Below are 10283 nucleotides of genomic sequence, written 5' to 3'. Positions count from 1 at the left end.
ATAAAGGAGCACATTATACAAAATAAAAATGCATAGCAAGTCAAGGCTTAGCATCATAGCAAAATATATAAAAAGAAAGACTTTCTCAATTATAATTTACTGTTCATATATGTTATGTAATTTAATTGGATTTATTTTTATCTACTGGATAGCATGATTTAACAGGCACCCTTCAGTGCTATAGGCACCATTAATAATCTTTTTAAAACTACCCATAACATATAAACAAGATAATACACTCATCTTAGACCAAATCAGATAACTCACCGACACCGTAGTTTCTGTGTCACCTCTGCCGAACCCTACTTAAAAGCAGCTTTTTGCATTATTAGTGAAAGAGTGGAAAGAGAGAAAGTCAAGCCTTGCAGTTAACTCTGACCATTCAGATATTTTACTGATTTAAAAATAAAACAAAATGAGCAAACAAATAAAAAGAGTCTAAAGATCCTAATGGACCTTGCTTGCCCCCTTCTCTTTTTATTCTAATAATGCTTTAAAAGAAGTTCCTCCTCTGGTGGCATAGGCTAGCATTTCCCTCTGTGAAATAAGCAAGTCCTGTTCTGGGAAGAGCTAAGTGATAGATATATCATTTTTTGGTAGTGGAAAAGGAAGATTCTTAACAAATTGGGAAACACTAAAATGAGAGGAGGAAGAAAGGGCAAGGTATTATAAGAGAACTCTCCTAACAGGTACATTGCTACTCTTATACCAGGGCTAAAAGTTAATCACCTGGGAATACTTACTAGTAGGGGCTCTGCAAAARCAAGCTCTGATCCACTCAGCAGGCAAATAAAAGGTGGTTGATAGAGTTTAAATATATCAGATTCTTTAACAATTAACATGGCCCAGCCAGACACATTAGCTGTCAAACAAGCAGATTCTTATAAACCACCTTCTTTTGGCCTGTTTAGCAGAACAGTAGCCACATCCTGTAACAACAAAGATGTTTTATAAAGATAAAAYGCAGACAAAAAAGTAGTGAAAGACAAGTTGGAGTGTGCTGGAGTGAAAGATGTGGAGGCGGCCACAGAAAGGCTTACTTTCAAAATGCTGAGGATCACTGATTTTGCAAGGTGAGCCTTTTGTGCTTTACGATATCTATGCCTCACCACAGGACCTGGAAATAAAGTAAGGATAAAAGGGGACAGACCCATTGAAAGGAAAACAAAACTCCTCTGCTCTGTGTCTAGTTTGGCATCAGGTTAGTTACAAACTGACCTCTGGGCATCTTCTCCCCATGGTGCAAGGATGGAACTTTGGYGGCAGTTTGACACAAATGGTCTTCCAAATGGAGATGCAAACATCACTCATCACGTGTCAGAAATAAAACTTCCACGACTCATTAGCCTTCRTAGAGAGCAAGACCCCACCTTCTCCTCTTAGCCCATCTCACAGCACCACTGCCTCTGCCCTTTACTTTCATTCTGAATRGAAATGACAGCCTACTATGCAGGGAAACTGCCTTGGAGAAGAGGAACTCTTCTATAATGGGATATTGCAGGTTGAAGATGTACATAARCTGGGATCCAAAGCATGGACTCAGCTCTGTTTCTGGGGTTAACCACCATCTGCAGGTTGTCCTATTTGTGAGCTGCAGATATGATGAGAACCACCAGAGATTTGCAGAACAGGCCGAAAGCATCTGTCAAAGCAAAACACTTTGTCACAACAAACACGTTGTGTGCTCAACGCATCCCTGTTAGAATTTATGGGCCCATTTGTCCAACAGAACATTAACTGACTATTAATACTCTGTAATTAACTAAGCAAAGTGTCATCAATCTGACTTTCTCTTCAGTCTCCCTGAAAACAGACTCACCACAAGCCATTTCTTTCAATGGTCCCTGTACTCTCTTTAGTCTTTCATTTTCTCTCCCTTTCAAACAACCACCAGCTCTTCTCTCAATATCCTTTAGCACACACATTAATTGTGGGTATGAGCATGTTCTACCTCTTTTCTTTTATATGTCCTTCCTGCACAGACTAAGTTCTTGAAGTTCAGAACTATTTCCTACTGCGTCCTCTGGTGTCTTCTACATAATGCATTCATGCCAAATTACTTTTTGATTTCGCAAATGTAACTAATTACAATTGAAAGTGTTTAGCAATATATTTTGGAGTTTAATTTTGAGTAAAAAAAATATGTTCGGATCATGTTCATCTACCTAAGCACATAAAACTCCCTAATTTTACCCTTTTTGCCTTTCTTTCCCTATTCTTTCTCTGCATACCCACTGTCCTCCACTCCATGCTGAAGGCCAAATACCATTACACTAATATAATATTTTATCTCAACTAYGCCAGCAAGCAGAGCATTTAAGGTTCACAGGCTGTTTTTCTGCATCAGCATTCATGTCATTTTATTATCCATTCATGAATAAAGCAAACAGGTTCTTGAGATAAGGTATCTCCTTTTCAGCACCAGGTTGAACATTTGGCTAGTTCAGTTAATATGTTGTGATAAGTGCTGTAGGTTCACATTACCATCTTTTCTGTACATCTGTATTTCAGTATCACATCACAGTGTAATTGAGTCTTCATAAAATCAACTTCCAACTATGGGCAACAAATAAAGGTACATTTTGTAAAATACCCCARAGAAAGTAATGATCCAAGAAAGTCAGAATTATAAAGCATGACTTTGCAAGTGAAGTGACTGGAGATTTTACCASAAGTAAACACCAAAGTTCATGTTAAATAAACGCACAATAAGAACTAATATAAACTGAAAGGGTAAAAAAAGGACACTTTGCAGATGTAAATGAGTAAAGTTTACTGAAATCAGGAACGTTAACAGTCAATATAATCTTGTTGTACATGCTTTTCTCCGCACAATCTTAGATTCAATATCAGAATKAAACTTAGGAATTTCATATATATAAAAAAAAATCAACAGAGACTGTATTTTACCACAGTCACTGGCAGATTTACCTTTCACTGTGTTGCTGTAGCAGCAAAGAAAAACAGGAACTATAAAAGACCACAAGAAAAAAAAGGGGGGGGGGGAAGAAAGGTCTCCAGTCCAAAGAAACAAGCAGTAAGACAACATACAGACTGTCAAGGAATTGTATCAGTATCAGAAACAGTATCAATCTTATTAATTGCACTGTATCAGTCCTCTACCAGTAGCTTCATATTTCAGGTAAACAGATTTTTAAGGTGGAATGAAGAAGGAAAGAGGATATGGAAAAAAGCACACTGCTGCTCATTTTAAATTTTAACATACAGGAAAAGAATGTCTACATCATCTCTCTGATGAAAGAGTGACAAACAATCCTGGTATGGAAAACGAGACGTCATAYCAGAGACAGGAATCTGTCAGTCTGTGGAGTGAGGGCCCTCTTGTGCTCAGAACATCATTCTCGTATTCTTAACTGTGCAGGACATTTCTGGGCTGCCTGCCTCCATTCCCCACAAAGGGAGAGGAAGGAAGCTGAGGGTCTTGAAAATGAACCAACTTTAGCAGGAGTAGCCTCAGCAGATTCTGCCTGCAGCCTCTCACTTTTTTTTTTTTTTTTTTAATTTTTTATTTGACATTTTAAATTTCCATCTTTCAGGACTTGTTTTAAACTTAACCAGTTTGACTTATACGATGAAAGGAGAACTGCTGAAGTTCAGTCATGTAAATTACTAACAGTGAATGAAAAACTTTAATACAAATGATCTTTATCTTCCAAATAGAAAACATTTCACTGAAGATGATGGGACACCTCCACGGCAAAGCAAAGTCTCTGCCTATAATATACAGGAAACACTGTTGTGAATATGACACCTAGAGCATACCCAAATTCTAAGTCAAATTGCTATTACCAGCAGGTGGGTAGGTACCCCAGAAGAGGGTTCTTATTTGTCTCTTGCAGATGGACCTGTACCTGGCAGCTCAATGCTCCAGAAAGACTTCGTGCAAARAGGCGCCTACCAAACACACACACTCTGGCTTCCAGACTTCATTCCATTCAAATCAGACAGCTCTGGCTCCTGTTCGCCACCTCTGCTGTGCTTTGGACTTCACCTTTTCTCCTTCCCACCTCAGACCTTCTAATTCATACACTTGTAACATTTCTCATACCTATATACTCATTGCAGCAAATATTAACTGTACACATTTTGCCAAAATCATCCCATTAGTTTTCAGGTTTCTGACAGGGGCAATCCCGGCCATCTCTGCAACCATCATTACAAAGAATAACAGCTAAATTAAACATCCATAGGAGCTGGAAAAAAAAAAAAAAAAAAAAAAAAAAGGCTATCAGCTCTGCTCAGTTTTGCTGTGTCATGTCCCTAAGAGATATACACACAATCCTATTTCACATATTTTATTCTTCTGATTGCCAAGCAGGTACTCCTGTCCTCTCACTGAGGGAGCAGATTACAATACAGTAAGTCTACTGAAGTTTCAGTGCAATAACATGCAAAGACAAGTGTTTATCTTCACCTAAGTTTGTCTCCACCTAGACAAGAGCTAGCTTGCCTAACTACCTGAAACAAGTGAAGCAGTTGCTCTTTCAGTGTGAAAACTTTAGCAAGAAGTCAGACTTTACTTGTCATTAAGTACAGCCAGCTATAAATCTTATCTATTTAGTATTTTTTCATAAAAAAAATGGAGACTATTAAAAGGAATTACACATCATCACCACAAGTGCAGGAAAATGAAACAATTTTAAATGTGTTCTGCTCCAGYAGGAGGGAAAGATATATTTATGGGAACTTGAAGTAGACTTAAGGAAAGCATATGACTTGTGGACATGAACATTTTAGAAATGTGAAACTTAATAAGTTTTCAAAGCTACTATTTAACAAAGAAAACACTTGGGAAAGCACTCATTATCTACAATCAGATCTCAAAGGAAGCATACAATGAATTTTAGGTCAACTCCTCTCAAATCTGTCCATGCAGCAGATYTGAGGCACTAATGGGTGAAGCAACACAAATAATTCTACTCTGAAATTCACCTACCCGATTAACACAGGCAAGCAGMCTGTATTAATGATCCACATGATCCTACGATTAAGTTAGCTTCTTCAGCTGCTTAGAGAAAATAAAGTTTTGAGTAGTGAAAACATTAAGAGATAATCTCTCACCTCTGAAATGAAGAACTGGTGTATCCAAGCCTTTGTCTCCATACGAAGAGGATTTCATCTTTCTTTTCCACGTTTCCTCTTGACATTGTCAGAAACAGACTCCAGATGGTGACATTTCTTTGGAGGTGTGTCAATATTGTGGAACATTGTAGAACAATTTGCAAAGGCTTGAACATGAGTGAACTGCAGCACCTGATTAGTTCTGATGTCACAAATGTGCAATTCTGATGAGAATCCCACTCATTCTATTTGCTGCCTTGCCCTTCCTGTAAAACAGCCACCCASAATCTGGCTGCTAGGGATACATGAGCACTGAAAAGAACTCTACAGGCAAAGATGCAGTATTTAGAGCTTGTTAACAGTATTAGCTCTTGTTATTTCCTGTACATATTTTCAGTTTTTAATTATCTTAAGCACAGTTAAGTGAAGCATCTGTATTTCTAAAATTATGGAGTAYGTAAAAGCTTTTGCAGTGTTTTTCACATGACTTCAGCTATGTATTTATAGCTGAAGATGCAAAGATCATTAGGGAGGACTAAGTTCTTTTGTTTGCCCACAGGTTGACTAACCAACAAGTACTTGCTGGTGAGACATGCTGGAACATGCCAGCCTGACAGCTTTGCCCCAACCGGACTGCACAGGTTACAGGTTACTCTTCCTCAAGTCACATTAGCGCATTCAGAGGAAGGGGGTAGCAGGAGTGGAAGAAGGGCTGGGAAACAAAAGAAACAAATACCTTGGAAATTAGGCATTATATACCCTGCTGCTCCAGGGAAAATTTCTTCTCCCTTCTAATCTGGCATATTCAGAACAGAATCATAAAGTGCAGGGCAAGGCTAGTTCACATATGGTATTGGGGTAGGTAGCTAGAGTTGCTGGCTGTGCTCATTTGGTAAGAAACCTCTAGGTTCTTTCTGCAGTACTGCTATGTCACTCCTGGTAAAGGACAATCCAGCAGGACAATCTATTAAGTCATCGCTATTTTTGTTCATACCCGCACATCCTCCGAGCTTTAGAACATCCTAATTTATGATTAGCACAGGTTTTTTKTTTTTTTTTTTTTAAGCACAGCCTCTGTGAAAGTCTCAAAGCTTTTGATCAGCAGTTCTTTCAGTTCAGATAACCTATTTTATACAATTGCTTTTACTGCAGTCTCTGTATAGCACTTTTACCGYATTTACACATTTTAGCGCATCCACCACACTACGAAAATGCTAAGCCCTGGGACAAAATGCCATACACAGGTAGTAAGGCACCATCCTCCGTTTGTTTTCAGTTTAGATGAACTGATTCATGCCTAGCACGACCTGCAGCTTGGCACTCAGAAGCCCCACAATGCCGTAACACTCTAAGCTACTCAGCCTTCCTACTGCCTCAAAGGTCAAAGTCTAATCGACTTACTCGGCTGAGAGCAAGACCGGGCTTTTGAGCTAGAGTTYGTAAGAGATGGCCTCCGCTTTATCTTACCAATTTTAAATCAAATTTTCAGTATGATTTCAGTACATACTTCTTGAGTCTTCTCCAACAGATGGCCACTTTTTCTTACAACCATCGGCTATTTGGAAAGCACTCTCGCATTATACAACAGMAGAGTAACCTAAGAATGGGTGTTTACTACCATGAAAATGTTGCAAAACAAAGAAATCAAACCCCAAAAGAGAATTCTTCCTTGAGAGTAACTGACTTCAGCTACAGCTTCCTTTGCCTGCAGGTTTTTATATTCATTTTCTACCAGCTTGTAYTACCAACTATAACCAGCTTTAAGTGAAACCACTTAACAGTTAACTTCAATATTACTTTAATCTTATTAATATATTCTAATATTAATAATCATACATTTATAAGATATAAATTATATAACATCAAAATATAAAATATCAAATTTAATAATTTTAATAATTAGGTTTAGAGAACTGAGATGTTCTTATATTCTTATAGTCTCACTCTTCCCCTGTCCTATCAAAATACCTAACCTTGGTTTTCAGCAGCTAGTGAACTCTGGTAGCTGAATGTAGGTGTCTGGATGTTAATTCTCAGTAGTTCGCCTTTAGAAACCAGAAAGCTGCTCAGAGGTTCAAGCCTCAGTTTGGTAATCCAGAGAACACCATAATCTGCACAATCCTCTCTGCCCTAAATTCCAAACCCAAGACATATTTTTAACAAAGTCTGCTGGTGACAACACATTTTTCAACTGCATAGTAATGTGCTTAGTTCACTCATCTCCTGGATAAACATCCCAGAGGAAGCATCATCTGAGCACKCAAAAACCTTTAAATTACAAAGGCCAAAGTTTTCTTTTGAAAATCTGAGGCTATCAGACCGTCTTTAACACATTTCTAAACACATTTTGGAGGTTCCCAGCCTCTTTTCATTGCAATGCGCAAAGTCCTAAAATCATCATTCCCTTCTAGTTCGGGGATTGATTTTCCCCTAACGATCAATTGAAACTTATGAATAAAAAAATACGCATAAGCTAAAGGACAACAGTAATTCAATTAGAATGATAAATATCTGAACAAAATAGCTCAGAAACACCAGCAGAATAAGGATTAGCTCCTAAGYCTTTGATTAGACTTTCTTCACAGAATACATGTTACAGCCTAGTGGTAGTATAACAAAGTTTTCTGACAAACTTGAGATAAAAATCACAAATAAAAATAAATCCATCAATAGAACAAAAAACATAAAATCAAGGCACTGAATTTAGCAAAGAAAAAAACCCAAAAGCTTATTCAACTGCATAGTTTATTCAAATAGTAGAAAATAGGGCAAAATTCATAGTTGCTTTAAATAGGTGTCACTTTTTTTTTTTTTTCTTCCTCTCCATATTAAAATTCCTTCTCAAATTCAGCATCTTCTCAGCCTGCTACAGGCAGGTCACACATTTACGCTTGCTTTTGAAATTACRAGACTATAGATAGAATCTTCTTGTGCAATTATCTCAGAGCTACTTGTGCTTATCACCTTGGATGTGATTCACGTGTCAGAGAGCACAGTCACTGTGCTATGCAATAATCAGGCCAGGCCAACAGCTGCAACTGCAGTAATGCAGGAGAACTTATACAAAAAATAAAAAAAAAATAGAGAACAGTAAAAACAAAGCATCTCTTTTCTTGTCTTCTAATATATGATTTCTCTGTTGCAGTATTATTTAAATTTAAATTTTAATATTTAAATCAAACTTATCTATTATGTCAACTAGCAATTAGGATATTTTGTGCAAGCCAAATGAGGTTTTGGCCAACAGGGAGAACTTTTTAATCATTTATTTTAAATGAGCCTGATCTAAATAAGCAAAAAGTCTCCAAGTGATTACAATGGCTTCTGTCTCATGTATCTTGCCATTACTATGTAATTTATGATTTTTAATTTTTCTAGTTTTCCTGTTCTTATATATATATATATATATTTTTTTTTTCTTTTGCTATCTGTCCTTACCTTTGTTCTGCAAACTTTATTTGCTTCTCATTGTCTGTCACATTCCTTTTCCTGKTTTGTCCCTTTTCCTCCAATAAACAAATACAGGGATACTTATCTTCTTATGGTTTAAATGCACACAGTTACAATTTGCAAATATTTAGCAATGAAATACTTCAGCTGATAAAAAAATGAAACAAGCTTTGCTATATATATATATACATATATGTATATATACACACTTACCTTTATTGTTCTCTTATCTCCATTCATCTCCAAAAAAAGCTTTCAAAATACTTTTTCATTAAAATTCAGATCAGAAATATATATATATATATATATGTATATATACACACTTACCTTTATTGTTCTCTTATCTCCATTCATCTCCAAAAAAAGCTTTCAAAATACTTTTTCATTAAAATTCAGATCAGAAAGGATCATCAGACTATTTGCTATGTTACACTATTAAGTTGCATTTAGTTATGTCAAAAGTAGCCCAGTAAATTTGACTAAATTAAAAATTCTCAAGAAAAAGACACACACAGCTGTCTAAAAGTCCCTCAATGGTACAAAACAGGTCACACAGCCTGTACCTGATTCATCTTAAGATAACAGCTTACTATACCTAATAATTTTTCTCCAGGTGTTTGGAGTTATCTGTGGAAGAGAGAAAAGAAAAAAAAAAAAAAAGAAAAAAAGGAAGTCCTCCTAAGTCCTGTCTGCAGAAGAGTGACTCGTAAGACTTCAGACTTCATTATAACATGCAGAAGCTAGTAATAAACATTCAATACGGTTAACCCACTTCAATACTGTTACATGCTTGTGCACGTGTTCTACAATATACAGTCTGTTTCATTGCAAGTTTGGTCCTCAGTAAATCTTTAGCATTGTCTTCTTTTCCTAACAGTCACTCTTCACCCAGTTACTTACATGTTCTTAATGTCTCTTATCAAAKAGCCCCTTGTTATAGTATAGCTTCAGAAAACTGCATCCCTAGTTAACCACAAAACATCAAAAAAAAAGTCATACACTTATTTTCTATTTTTTTAATAAATCCAGCTACAAATTATCTGTATTACAGACTATTTTTAACTGCATCCTTAAAATACTTTAACYTAAGCTGTACCTCTCAAATTGCTCCAGTACTAATAATTTATCCTATTAGTATTCTGGCAACAAATTTCATTTATTTACAAGCAGTTGTTTCTTCCTAACAACCTTGAAACTTTTTTGGCAGTTTTCTCTTCCTATACAAAAGGTCTCAAAGACATGAAATCCCTAAGCACAGTATGAAAATCAGGTGTTGGTGGAGAATCACAAGCAAAGGACAGCTTCAAATGACTCAGCTACACTGGACATTAGTTAATTCACACTAGAAATAGGTACCAAAGAGCAAGCCTTCCTAGCTTCGATGTTTATAGAACTAGTTGCTTTTGCCTTTTCTGCTCATAGTACCAGCATTGCCACCCTGTGACTTACTTCCGCAACCTTCTTAAAAACTACTGCCTAATGCTCTTCAGTAAATGTTTATTTTCAGTTAATCCATTCTCAGTGTCAAACCAAACACCAGACATGAGTTCTCCACAAAATTTCCCCCTTGTTTTCAAAGGCTCCAATTTTCAACATCACTTGTTTTTGTCTGAAACACTGTAGTCTGCTCAGGACTCAAAAGTGGGCTTTTTGGTTCTCTGTTTTGCCAAAGTATTTTGTTGTTATGCTACCCTGCTATTTAAGCAATGATCTCCCAGATCACTGGGTAACAAGAATATTCCCAGTATCCT

Source organism: Nothoprocta perdicaria, unplaced genomic scaffold (assembly GCF_003342845.1).
Source record: "Nothoprocta perdicaria isolate Ctin4 unplaced genomic scaffold, notPer1 scaffold_175, whole genome shotgun sequence".
Taxonomy (NCBI): Eukaryota; Metazoa; Chordata; class Aves; order Tinamiformes; family Tinamidae; genus Nothoprocta; species Nothoprocta perdicaria.
The sequence above is the reverse complement of the archived record's forward strand: the minus strand, read 5'-3'. Positions refer to the sequence as shown.